The sequence below is a fragment of the Pan paniscus genome, chromosome 2 (genome assembly GCF_029289425.2).
Source record: "Pan paniscus chromosome 2, NHGRI_mPanPan1-v2.0_pri, whole genome shotgun sequence".
NCBI lineage: Eukaryota > Metazoa > Chordata > Mammalia > Primates > Hominidae > Pan > Pan paniscus.
The window spans coordinates 117,104,136-117,118,359 of record NC_085926.1 but is presented as its reverse complement, the minus strand read 5'-3'; the positions used below and the strand labels follow the sequence as shown (position 1 = coordinate 117,118,359).

General features: G+C 36.4%; 1 protein-coding gene across 35 annotated transcripts in view; it reads left to right on the top strand.

Annotated features, from left to right (window-relative positions):
• The first annotated feature begins 4 nt into the window (after positions 1-4).
• Positions 5-14,224, top strand: part of IGSF11 (immunoglobulin superfamily member 11) — a 463,419-nt gene continuing 449,199 nt past the window's right edge. For 17 of the 35 annotated variants that reach the window (XR_008624841.1, XR_008624842.1, XR_008624840.1 and 14 more), the window contains exon 1: positions 33-281. The gene's annotated coding sequence lies outside the window, so the exon portion shown is untranslated. Of the gene's footprint in view, positions 282-14,224 lie in introns of all 35 variants that reach the window. The other 18 variants (XR_008624835.1, XR_008624834.1, XR_008624847.1 and 15 more) reach the window with 6 other exon arrangements.

Below are 14,224 nucleotides of genomic sequence, written 5' to 3'. Positions count from 1 at the left end.
CCACGGGCTTTGTTCGGGTCACTGCGTGCGTCAGGGCGAGTGGCCGTCCCGCTGTTGTAAGTGGAGGGACGGCAGTCAGCTGACCCTGCAGTGCGCAGGCGAGCGCGGGGAGTACGCCATGTCCTGAGAAGGGGCGATTCTCAGGCTCTGGCAGTTACAGCTTCTCCTCACCCTGCCGAGCAACCAGGCCACGGGGCTCCGTGCATCGCCACCTAGAGTGTTACCCTCTTCCTTGTTCACGGAGGTTCTCCGCAGTGTGTGAGAAAGAGGCCCTCTCTCAGGTACTGCTCCTCTGATTAACATCCCCCACCGCACCTCCAAATGTCAACAGATGAACACACAACCAGCTGCACGAGGACCACAAAACTGAACAGAGGTTGTTGCTATTGCCATCCCCTTTGGGTATAGCTGTCTTGGCAGTGGAAACTCCTGCCCCAAGGTGTTTTCTTGCTGGATTAGACATGTGATCTGTGGCGGGAGAGCCAGAGAGAGGAGAGAAGATCCAGTGAGAATGGGTTCTAAAACTGCACCATCTAGTGGTCTTACAGCAGAGAGGCGAGTTAGAAGGAGGCCAAATCAGAGTTCCAGAAAAGAAGGGAGTAAGGAAAGTGGGAGAAAGATACCAGAAGGAATATTTAGCAAGTGGAGAATTTGTATTTGATAGTGTTGGCCAGTGGGGCCCAGTTTTTGAGATTTGGTCCTCCCCCTTTGCAATCAACCTTAAGAATGCACCTCAGAGTCAGTAGGCTGTCTACTTTCAGGAGTAGGCCAGTACAGAGGTGGTGATTGATGAGACAAATTACTTTGACCTTGCAAAGCCTGAAATCACTGAGGCAGGCCAAGGGTTGGTAGTGTGATGCCAGATATTCCTTTAGTAGGGATTTAACTGCATTAAACAATTAGAAATGAGACTTAAAATCCGAATTCAAATACTTGTGATCGAAGTGTGACAGGGAGAGTGGATACACTTGACACCATACTTAGGAATGGAAAGGGGAATCTAAGCACACTGAAGTAAAGTCATTTATGTAACAGTGCCTAGAACATAATAGGTGCTCAAGAAGTGCTTGTTGAATGTCACTTTATGAATTATCTACCTTATTTATTTAAAAATGCATGACACCATTGGATACTGTGTTTAGAGTAAAATAGGTCTTGGGTTATGGCTTGTAGCTTCAAAGTGCTATTGGTTTTGGAGATTTATTTTTCCATTTTATAACTTAAATGTAATAATCATAGAAATATAAAAAAGAAAGCGTAAAGAAAAAAATTCCCAAACACTCAAGAGATAACCTTTATTGACATTTTGATGTTTATCCTTCTGGAAATACCCCCATGCAAATCTATGTGTCTATATCTATAGGTATGTATATATTTTACAAAATGATGATTTATCAATTTGAGATCTTTTTTTTTAATGTAGCTGTTTTATAGTTACAAATTTCCCTCTGAGCTGATGCTTTTGCTGCATCTCTCAAGTGTTTGGTGTTATGTTTTCATTCATCTGAAGATATTTTCTCATTTTCTCTGTGATTTTTTTTCTTTGATACATTGGTTGTTTAAAAGTATGTTGTCTAATTTCCAAATATGTATGAATTTTCCAGTTTTCCTTCTCTTATTGATTTCTAGCTTCATTCTGCTGTGTTCAGAGAAGATACATTGTATGGTTTCAGTCTTTTAAAATATACTAAGGCTTGTTTTGTGGCCTAACATATGGTTTATCCTGGAGAATATTCCATGTAAAGAATGTGTATTTGCTATTGTTGGGTGGAATGTTCTTCATATGCGTTAGGTCTAATTGGTCAATAGTGTTGTTCAAGTCCTATATTTTCTTACTGGCCTTCTGTCTAGGGTCCTACTCATTATTCAAAGTGAGAAACACAAAAAATCAGCCGGGTGTGGTGGTGTGCGCCTGTGGTCCCAGCTACTGGTGGGCTGAGGTGGGAGGATTGCTTGAGACCAGGAGGTTGAGGCTGTCTGAGCCATGATTGTGCCACTGCACTGCAGCCTGGGCCACAGAGTGACACCCTATTTCACACAAAAAAAGTGGGGTATTAAAATCTCCAACTCTTATTGTAGAACTGTCTGCTTTTCCCTTCAAATCTGTCAATGTTTGCTTCATATAATTTGAGCTTGTTGTTTTCTACAAATAATTATTTTCTATAAATAAATATTATAAACAAGAAGAAATAAAGTCTTCTTGTTTAATTGACGCGTTTATCAATATATAATGCACTTCTTCGTCCCTTATAACAGTTTTTGACTTAAAGTCTATTTTGTCTGGTATTAGTATAGCAGCTCCAGCTCTCTTTTGTTTATTATTTGCATGGCATATCTTTTTCCCTAGTTGTATTTTCAACTTATTAATGTCTTTGAAACTAAAAAGAATCTTACACTATATAGTCGGATCACATTTTAAAAAATCTATTTTGCCAATCTTTGTCTTTTTATTGGAAAGCTTAATCCATCTACATTTAAAGTAATTACTGCTATGGAAGGACTTCTGTCATTTTGCTATTTATTTTTACATGTTTTCTGTTCCTCAGTTCTTCCATTACTACCATCCTTTGTGTTTAGTTGATTTTTTTTATAGTGTATCATGTTGATTCCTTTCTCATTCCTTTTCTGTATATATATTTTTAGTTATTGTCTTAGTGGTTACTTAGAGATTACAATTGGCCTCCTAAACTTATAACAACCTATTTTGAATTAAAACCATCCTAGCTTCAATGGTATACAAAACCCTGCTATTATATAATACATGTCTGTCTCTCCTTTTTTTTGTGTTATTGTTGTCACAAATAGCATCTTTATACAGTGTGTACCTATTAACATAGATTTATTATAATTATTTCGTACATCCATCATTTAAATCATACATAAAAAGAGGTTCAAACCAAAAATACAATGCTGGCTATTAAATCACCTATATAGATACCAAAACCAGTTTTTTTTTATTTCTTCATATGGCTTCAAGTTACTATATCTTTCATTTCTACTTGAGGATATCCTTTTAGAATTTCTTGTATGGCAGGCCTACTATAGATGAACTTAGGATTTGTTTATCTGGGAATGTCTTAATTTCTTCTTTATTTCTGAAAGGTAGTTTTGCTGAATGTAGAATTTCTGGTTGATGGTATCTTTTTCAACTGTAAATATGTTGTCTTACTGCTTTCTCACTTCCATGAATTCTGCTGAGAAATTGACTGTTCACCTTCAGTATCTTAATATGTGAGGAATCACTTCTTTTTTGCTGCTTTCAATATTTTCTCTTTCAAAATGTCTTTCTCTTTTGAAAGTTTTATTGTCATGTATCAGTGTGGATCTTTTATGTTATTCTTTTGGAGTTTGTTGAGCTTCCTGAATGTGTACAATCATTTCTTTTATCAAATTTGTAACATTTTCAGCCATTACTTCTTTAAATATTTTTTCTTTCCCTTTCTCTCTCTCCTCTTTTTCTGGAGCTCCCACCATGCATAAGTGGTACACTTAAGGGTGTCTTATAAGTCTCTGAGGCTCTATAAATTTTTCTTCATTCTTCTTCCTTTTCTTCAGGCTGAAGAATTTCAATTGACCTATCTTCCCCTAGCTCTTTGAACATTTTTAAGACAGTTGATTTAAAGTTTTGGTCCAATATCTGTGCTTCCTTAGTAGCAGTTTATTTTAATTTCTCCTAGCCATACTTTGTTGTTTCTTTGCATACTTCATAATAAAAAAACAAAAGGTAAAGTCTGGACAGTTTGTATGTTACTTGCATCATTCCGTGGGCATGCATGTGCTTTTCTGGATGTCCAATACATGCAGACACTTTTTTTTTTTTTTTTTTTTTTTTTTTTTTTTTTGAGATGGAGTCTTGCTCTGTCGCCCAGGCTGGAATGCAGTGGCGCGATCTCGGCTCAGTGCAAGCTCCGCCTCCCAGGTTCACGCCATTCTCCTGCCTCAGCCTCCCGAGTAGCTGGGACTACAGGTGCCCGCCACCACGCCCAGCTAATTTTTTGTATTTTTAGTAGAGAGGGGTTTCACCGTGTTAGTCAGGATGGTTTTGATCTCCTGACCTCGTGATCCGTCCTCCTCGGCCTCCCAAAGTGCTGAGATTACAAGCGTGAGCCACCGCGCCCGGCCAGAAACTTTTTGATACACTAATTATTCAAATAATCTCTCTCCCCAGCTTTTCCTCCCAAACTTTCAGTGTGTCCGTTATTTAACCATGATTTTAGTCTTTTTACCCAGATGCCAGCAGGTTGCCTTTCAATGTTTTTGAGGAATGCCCTCTTTATAGCCACTTTTCCGTCCTGAGAGTTATGTTGATGGATACTTAGGTTATTTCCATATCTTGGCTATTTATTCACAATAATACTACAATAAACATGATAGCACAGTAGTTTTGATATTTAAGCCTTTCTGAGAATGTGCCCATTTGTATTAGATAATATATATCTATATTAGATATATAGATATTAGAAATATATATTGGATATTTTATCTAATGTATCTAATATATTAGATAATATAGATAATCTATATTGTAATGTCCCTTTTTTCATTACTTATTTTAGTTATTTGAGTCTTTTTTTAATGTGGTCAACCTAGTTAAAAGCTTTTCAATTTTGTTGATATTTTGAAAAAACAACCTTTAAATTATTTTTCTGTCATTTTTATATTCTCATTTTATATTCTCCATTATATTAACATATCTCTAATCTTTATTATTTCATTCCTTCTGCTTGGTGTGGGTATAGTTTGCTCTTTTTTATAGTTTTTTAAGGTGGAAAATTAGGCTATTGATTTGGGACCTTTGTTGTTTTTAAAATATAGGCCTCTATAGCAATAAATTTTCCTCTAAGCATTGCTTTCCTGTATCCCATAAGTTTTAGTATGTTGTGTTTTCATTTGGATTTATCTCAAAGTATTTTCTAATTTCTTTTGTGATTTCTTCTTTAATCCATTGGTTAATTAAGAATGTGTTGTTTAACTTCCACATATTTCTGATTTTTCTAAATTTTTTCTGTTGATTTATCTTTTAATTTCACTGTGATTGCAGAATATATTTTGTATTTTTTTTTTTTTTAATGAGACAGAGTCTCCTGTGGCCCAGGCTGGAGTGCAATGGCATGGTCTCGGCTCACTGCAACCTCTGCCTCCTGGGTCAAGCAATTTTCCTGCCTCAGCCTCCTGAGTAGCTGGGATTACAGGCATGTGCCACCATGCCTGGCTAATTTTTGTATTTTTAGTAGAGATGGGGTTTCGCCATGTTAGCCAGACTGGTCTCGAACTCCTGACCTCAGGTGATCCACCCTCCTCGGCCTCCCAAAGTGCTAGGATTACAGGCATGAGCCACTGTGTCTGGCCTTGTATGATTTTAATCTTTTAAAATTTACTGAGGCTTGTTTTATGGTATAACATATGGTTTATCTTGGATAATGTTCATGTGCACTTAAAAGAATGTATATTCTGCTGCGGTTGGGCGGAATGTTCTCTAGAAGTCTGTTAGGTCTAGTTGATTTATAGTGTTAGTTAAGTCTTCTCTTTCTTGGTTGATCTTCTGCTTAGTTGGTTCTATTATTGAAAGTGGAGTATTGACATCTCCAACTATATTCTTGAATTATCCATATCTCACTTCAATTCTGTAAGTTTTTGCTTCACATATTTTTGGGGTTCTGTTGTTAGGGCCATATGTGTTTATAATCATTATATATACCTGATAGATTGACCTTCTTATCATTATAAAATGTACTTTTTCAAGTAACAATTTTTATCCTAAAATCTATTTTGTCTCATAGTATAGCCACTCCAGCTCTCTTTGATTACTTCATGCATGGCATATTTTAAAAAATCTTTTTACTTTCAACCTATTTGTGTCTTTTGATCTAAAGTTTGTCTCTTGTAGACAGTATATACGTAGTGGTATAGTTGGTTTTTTTTTGGGGGGAGGGTCCATTCTGACTATCTCTGCCTTTTGATTTATAAGTAGGATATACATGTTTTATTTTATTATTTTATATATGTCATATATTTTTTGTTCCTCAAGTCTTTCTTTTATTGTGTTAAATAGATATTTCCTAGTGTACCTTTTAAATTTGATTGCTGTTTATTTTACTATTTTTGGAGTTATTTTCTTTCTGATTTATCTGGATATTACAGTTAGTTTAATCTTAGCTTAAAATAATCTTGTTTGGATTTATACTAACGTAACTTCAGTATTATACAAAAACTTTGCTCCAGTATATCTATGTTCCCGTCACCATTCTTTGTATTATTATTTTCATACAAATTACATCTTTAGAGATTATAAACCCATTCACACAGCTATTGTAATTGATTTATGCTGTTATCTTTTAAAACAGGTAGGAGAAGGAAACAGTTAGATAGAAAAGTGTGTTTATAACATCTTTTATAATACTATATTAGTCCATTTTTCACACTGCTGATAAAGACATACCCGAGACTGGGGAGTTTACAAAATAAAGAGGTTTAATGGACTTAGAGTTGTGACTGGGGAGGTCTCACACTCATGGCAGAAGGCAAGGAAGAGCAAGTCACGTCTTACATGGATGGCAGCAGGCAAAAAGAGAGAGCTTGTGCAGGGAAACTCTTGTTTTTAAAACCATCAGATCTCATGAGACTTATTCATGAGAACAGCACAGAAAAGATCCACCCCCTTGATTCAATTATTTCCCACCGGGTACCTCCTACAACACGTGGGAATTATGGGAGCTACAAGATGAGATTTGAGTGGGGACACAGCCAAACCATATCAAATACCTAATGTACTTATCTTTACTGTTGCTCTTTATTCTTTACATGGATTTGAATTACCATCAAGTATGCTTTCATTCTGGCCTGAAGGACTCATTTTAGTATTTTATATGGCAGGATGGTTTGATAGTGATTATGTCCGTTTTTATTTACCGGGAAATATATAACCTATTTTTTCATTGTTATTCATATATATTTTTTGGTTATATAGTAGGTGTATATATCTATGGGTTAAATGAGATATTTTGATACAAGTATGCAATGTGTAATAATCAGATCAGGGTAAATGGGGTATCTGTCACCTCAAGCATTTATCTTTGTGTCTTAAACAATCCAATTACACTTTTTTAGTTATTTTAAAATGTAGAATTAATTTTTTTTCTATACTAACCCTGTTGTGCTAGCAAATACTAGGTCTTATTCATTCCTTCTGTGCTTTTGTTCTCCTTAACCATCCCCACTTTCCCTCAATTCCCCACTACACTTCCCAGCCTCTGTTAACCATCCTTCTACTCTCTAGCTCCATGAGTTCAATTGTTTTTATTTCTAGCTCCCACAAATAAGCGAGAACATGTGAAATTTGTCTTTCTGTGCCTGGTTTATTTCACTTAACATTATGATCTCCAGTTCCATCCAGGTTGTTGCAAATGACAGGATCCCATTTTTTTTTCTTGAGACAGAGTCTTGCTGTGTTGCCCAGGCTGTAGTGCAGTGGAACAATCTCAGCTCACTGTAACCTCCACCTCCTAGGTTCAAGCGATTCTCAGGCCTCAGCCTCCCAAGTAGCTGGGATTACAGGCATGTGCCACCATGCCTAGAAAATTTTTGTATTTTTAGTAGAGATGGGATTTCACCATGTTGGCCAGGCTGGTCTCGAACTCCAGAACTCAAGTGATCTGCCTGCTTTGGCCTCCCAAAGTGTTAGGATTACAGGCATGAACCACTGCATCTGGCCCCATTCTTTTTTTATGGCTAAGTGGTACTCCATTGTATATATATACCACATTTTAAAAATCCATTAATCTGTTGATGGACACTCAGGTTGCTTCCAAATATTGGCTATTGTGAATAGTGCAGCAATAAACATGGGAGTGAAGATATCTCTTTGACATACTGATTTCCTTCCTTTTGGGTAAATACCCAACAGTGGGATTGTGGATCATATGGTAGCTCAATTTTTAGTTTTTTTTTTTTGTTGAGGAACCTCCAAACTTTTCTCCATAGTGAAAATAATTTACATTCTCACCAACAGTCTACAAGGGTTCTTTTTTCTTCACATCCTCACCAGCATTCAATGTTGCCTGTCTTTTGGATAAAAACCATTTTAACTGGGGTGAGATGGCATCTCATTGTAGTTTTGATTTGCATTTCTCTGATGATCAATGATGTTGTGCACTTTTTCATATGCCAGTTTGCCATTTGTATGTCTTCTTTTGAGAAATGTGTATTTGGATCTTTTGCCCATTTTTGATTGGATTATCAGATTTTTTCCAATAGAGTTGTTTGAGTGCCTCATATATTCTGGTTATTAATCCCTTGTCAGATGGGTAGTTTGAAAATATTTTCTCTCATTTTATGGGTTGTCTATTCACTTCATTGTTTCTTTGGCTGTGCAAAAGCTTTTTAACTTGATGTTATCCAATTTGTCCATTTTTGCTTTGGTTTCCTGTGCCTGTGGGATATTACTTAAGAACTCTGCTCAGCCCAATGTACTGGAGAGTTTCCCCAAACTTTTCTTTTGGTAGTTTCATAGTTTGTAGTCTTAGATTTGTCTTTAATTTTGATTTGATTCTTTTATATGGTGAGAGATAGGAGTCCAGTTTCATTCTCCTGCATATGGCTATCCAATTTTCCCTGCATCATTTATTGAAGAGACTGTCCTTTCCGCAATGTATGTTCTTGGAAACTTTGTCAAAAATGAATTCATTGTAGATGTATAGATTTACTTCTGGGTTTTCTATTCTGTTCCTCTGGTCTATGTGTCTGTTTTTATGCCAGTATCATGCCATCTTCATTATTATAGATCTGTAGTATAATTTGAAGACAGGTAATGTGATTCCTCCACTTTTCTTTTTGCTTAGGATAGCTTTGGCTATTCTGGATCTTTTGTTGTTCCATATAAATTTTAGGATTTTTTTTTTTATTTCTGTGAAGAATATAATTGGTATTTTGATAGGGATTGCATTACATCTATAGATTGCTTTGGGTAGTATGGACATTTAAAAAATAATGATTCTTTTAATCCATGAACATGGAATATCTTTCCACTTTTTGGTGTCCTCCTCAATTTCTTTCATCAGTGTCTTATAGCTTTTATTGTAGAGATCTTTCACTTTAATTAATTCCTAGACACATAATTTTATTTTTAGTTATTGTAAATGGCATTACTTTCTTGATTTCTTTTTCAGATTGCTTGCTGTTGGCATATAGAAATGCTACTGGCTTTTGTATGTTGATTTTGTATTTTGCATCTTTACTAAATTTGTTTATCAATTCTAATAGTTTTTTTTGTGGAGTCCCGAGGTTTTTCCAAATACAAGATTATATCTGGATCTGCAGACAAAGATCTGAAGTTTCTTTGTTGATTTTCTGTTTGGAAGATCTGTCCAATGCTGAAAGCGGGGTGTTGAAATCTTCAGCTATTAATGTACTGGGGTTTATTTCCTTCTTTACCTCTAATAACATATGAGTGCTCCCATGTTAGGTGCATATGTATTTATGATTGTTATATACTTTTGCTGAATTGATCCCTTTATCTTTATATAGTGACCTTCTTTGTCTCTTTTTATAGTTTTTGTCTTGAAATCTATTTTGTCTGATATAAATATAGCTACTCCTGCTCTTTGTTTGATTTCCATAGACATGGAATATCCTTTTCCATCCCTTAATTTTCAGTCTATGTGTGCCTTCATAGGTGAAGTGTGTTTCTTCTTGGCAACAGATCATTGGGTCATGTTTTTCTTTTTATTCATTCAGCCACTGTATGTCTTTTTTATTGAGGAGTTAAGTCCCTTTACATTCAACATTATTATTGATAAGCAAGAACTGATTCCTGCTGTTTTGTTATTTATTTTCTGGTTGTTTTGTAGTATTCTCTTCCTTCTTTCTTTCCTTTCTGTCTTCTTTTTTTCTTTTTAATTATTATACTTTAAGTACTAGGGTACATGTGCACAACGTGCAGGTTTGTTACATAGGTATACATGTGCCATGTTGGTTCGCTGCACCCATCAACTCGTCATTAACATTAGCTATTTCTCCTAATGCTATCCCTACCCCAGCCCCAAAGGCCATTACAGGTGCTGGTGTGTGATGTTCCCTTCCCCGTGTCCAAGTGTTCTCATTGTTCAATTCCCACCTATGAGTGAGAACATGTGGTGTTTGGTTTTCTGTCCTTGTGATAGTTTGCTTAGAATGATGGTTTCCATCTTCATCCATTTCCCTGCAAAGGACATGAACTCATTCTTCTTTATGGCTGCATAATATTCCATGGTGTATATGTGCCACATTTTCTTAATCTAGTCTATTATCGGTGGACATTTGGGTTGGTTCCAAGTCTTTGCTATTGTGAATAGTGCTGCAGTAAACATACGTGTGCATGTGTCTTCATAGTAGCATGATTTATAATCCTTTGGGTATATACCCAGTAATGGGATGGCTGGGTCAAATGGTATTTCTAGTTCTAGATCCCTGAGGAATTGCCACACTGTCTTCCACAATGATTGAACTAATTTACACTCCCAACAACAGTATAAAAACGTTCCTATTTCTCCACATCCTCTCCAGCATCTGTTGTTTCCTGACCTTTTAATGATCACCATTCTAACCTGCGTGAGATGGTATCTCATTGTGATTTTGATTTGCATTTCTCTGATGACCAGTGATGATGAGCATTTTTTCATGTGTCTGTTGGCTGCATAAATGTCTTCTTTTGCGAAGTGTCTGTTCATATCCTTTGCCCACTTTTTGATGGCGTTGTTTGTTTCTTTCTTGTAAATTTGTTTGAGTTTTTTGTAGATTCTGGATATTAGCCCTTTGTCAGATGGGTAGATTGCAAAAATTTTCTCCCATTCTGTAGGTTGCCTGTTCACACTGATGGTAGTTTCTTTTGCTGTGCAGAAGCTCTTTAGTTTAATTAGATCCCATTTGTCAATTTTGGCTTTCGTTGCCATTGGTTTTTGTGTTTTAGACATGAAGTCCTTGCCCATGCCTATGTCCTGAATGGTATTGCCTAGGTTTTCTTCTAGGGTTTTTATGGTTTTAGATCTTACATTTAAGTCTTTAATCCGTCTTGAATTAATTTTTCTATAAGGTGTAAGGAAGGGATCCAGTTTCAGCTTTCTACATATGGCTAGCTAGTTTTCCCAGCACCACTTTTAAATAGGGAATCATTTCCCCATTTCTTGTTTTTGTTAGGTTTGTCAAAGATCAGATGGTTGTAGATGTGTGGTGTTATTTCTGAGGCCTCTGTTCGGTTCTATTGGTCTGTGTATCTGTTTTGGTCTGTGTATCTGTGTATGCTGTTGTGGTTACTGTAGCCTTGTAGTATAGTTTGAAGTCAGGTAGCGTGATGCCTCCAGCTTTGTTCTTTTTGCTTCGGATTGTCTTGGCTATGTGGACTCTTTTTTGGTTCCATATGAACTTTAGTTTTTTCCAATTCTGTGAAGAAAGTCATTTTGCTTGATGGGGATGGCATTAAATCTATAAATTACCTTGGGCAGTATGGCCATTTTCATGATGTTGATCACAGATAGGAAGCTATCCGTGAGCATGGAATGTTCTTTCATTTGTTTGTGTCCTCTTTTATTTCATTGAGCAGTGGTTTGTAGTTCTCCTTGAAGAGGTCCTTCACATCCCTTGTAAGTTGGATTCCTAGGTATTTTATTCTCTTTGTAGCAGTTGTGAATGGGAGTTCACTCATGATTTGGCTCTCTGTTTGTCTGTTATTGGTGTATAAGAATGCTTGTGATTTTTGCACATTGATTTTGTATCCTGAGCTTTGCTGAAGTTGCTTATGAGCTTAAGGAGATTTTGGGCTGAGACGATGGGGTTTTCTAAATAGACAATCATGTCATCTGCAAACAGGGACCCTTTGACTTCCTCTTTTCCTAATTGAATACCCTTTATTTCTTTCTCCTGCCTGATTGCCTTGGCCAGAACTTCCAACACCATGTTGAAAAGGAGTGGTGAGAGAGGGCATCCTTGTCTTGTGGTAGTTTTCAAAGGGAATGCTTCCAGTTTTTGCCCATTCAGTATGATATTCGCTATGGGTTTGTCATAAATAGCTCTTATTATTTTGAGATGTGTTCTATCAATACCTAGTTTATTGAGAGTTTTTAGCATGAAGGGCTGTTGAGTTTTGTCAAAGGCCTTTTCTGCATCTGTTGAGATAATCATGTGGTTTTGGTTCTGTTTATGTGATGGATTACGTTTATTGATTGGCATATGTTGAATCAGCCTTGCATCCCAGGGGTGAAGCCAACTTGATCATGGTGGATAGACTTTTTGATGTGCTACTGGATTCGGTTTGCCAGTATTTTATTGAAGATTTTCGCATCGATGTTAATTAGGGATATTGGTCTAAAATTCTCTTTTTGTTGTTGTGTCTCTTCCAGGCTTTTGTAGCAGGATGATGCTGGCCTCATAAAATGAGTTAGGGAGGATTCCCTCTTTTTCTGTTGATTGGAATAGTTTCAGAAGGAATGGTACCAGCTCCTCTTTGTACCTCTTTTAGAATTTGGCTGTGAATCCGTCTGGTGCTGGACTTTTTTTGGTTGGTAGGCTATTAATTATTGCCTCAATTTCAGAACCTGTTATTGGTCTATTCAGAGATTCACCTTCTTCCTGGTTTATTCTTGAGAGGGTGCCTGTGCCCAGGAATTTATCCATTTCTTCTAGATTTTCTAGTTTATTCGCATAGAGGTGTTTATAGTATTCTCTGAAGGTAGTTTGTATTTCTGTGGGATTGGTGGTAATATCCCCTTTATCATTTTTTATTGCACCCCTATTTGATTCTTCTCTCTTTTCTTCTTTACTAGTCTTGCTAGCGTTCTATCAATTTTGTTGATCTTTTCAAAAAACCAGCTCCTGGATTCATTGATTTTTTGAAGGGTTTTTTTGTGTCTCTATCTCTTTCAGTTCTGCTCTGATCTTAGTAATTTTTTGCCTTTTGCTAGCTTTTGAATTTGTTTGCTCTTGCTTCTCTAGTTCTTTTAATTGTGATGTTATGGTGTCGATTTTAGATCTTTACTGCTTTCAGTTGTGGGCATTTAGTGCTATAAATTTCCTTCTACACACTGCTTTAAATGTGTCCCAGAGATTCTGGTATGTTATGTCGTTGTTCTCATTGGTTTCAAAGAACATCTTTATTTCTGCCTTTATTTTGTTATTTACCCAGTAGCCATTCAGGAGAAGATTGTTCAGTTTCCATGTAGTTGTGTGGTTTTGAGTGAGTTTCTTAATATTAAGTTTTAATTTCATTGTGCTGTGGTCTGAGAGACAGTTTGTTGTGATTTCCGTTTTTTTACATTTGCTGAGGAGTGCTTTACTTCCAAGTATGTGGTCAATTTTAGAGTAAGTGTGATGTGCTGAGAAGAATGTATATTCTATTGATTTGGGGTGGAGAGTTCTGTAGATGTCTATTAGGTCTGCTTGGTGCAGAGCTGAGTTCAAGTCCTGGATATCCTTGTTAACCTGTCTCATTGATCTGTCTACTATTGACAGTGGGATGTTAAAGTCTCCCATTATTATTATGCGGGAGTCTAAGTCTTTTATAGGTCTCTAAGGACTTGCTTTATGAATCTGCGTGCTCCCATATTGGGTGCATATCTATTTAGGATAGTTAGCTCTTACTGTTGAATTGATCCCTTTAATATTACGCAATGGCCTTCTTTGTCTCTTTTCATCTTTGTTGGTTTAAAGTCTGTGTTATCAGAGACTAGGATCGCAACCCCTGCTTTTTTTTTTTTTTTTTTTTTTTTGCTTTCTGTTTGCTTGGTAGACCTTCCTCCATCCCTTTATTTTGAGCCTATATGTGTCTCTGCATGTGAGATGGGTCTCCTGAATATAGCACACTGATGGGTCTTGACTCTTTATCCAATTTGCCAGTCTGTGTCTTTTAATTGGAGCATTTAGCCCATTTACATTTAAGGTTAATATTGTTATATGTGAATTTGATCCTGTCATTATGATGTCAGCTGGTTATTTTTTCCATTAATTGATACAGTTTCTTTATAGCATCGATGGTCTTTACAGTTTGGCATGTTTTTGCAGTGGCTGGTACTGGTCGTTCCTTTCCATATTTAGTTCTTCCTTCAGGAGCTCTTGTAAGGTAGGCCTGGTGGTGACAAAATCTCTCAGCATTTGCTTGTCTGTAAAGGATTTTATTTCTCCTTCACTTATGAAGCTTAGTTTGGCTGGATATGAAATTCTGGGTTGAAAATTCTTTTCTTCAAGAGTGTTGAATATTGGC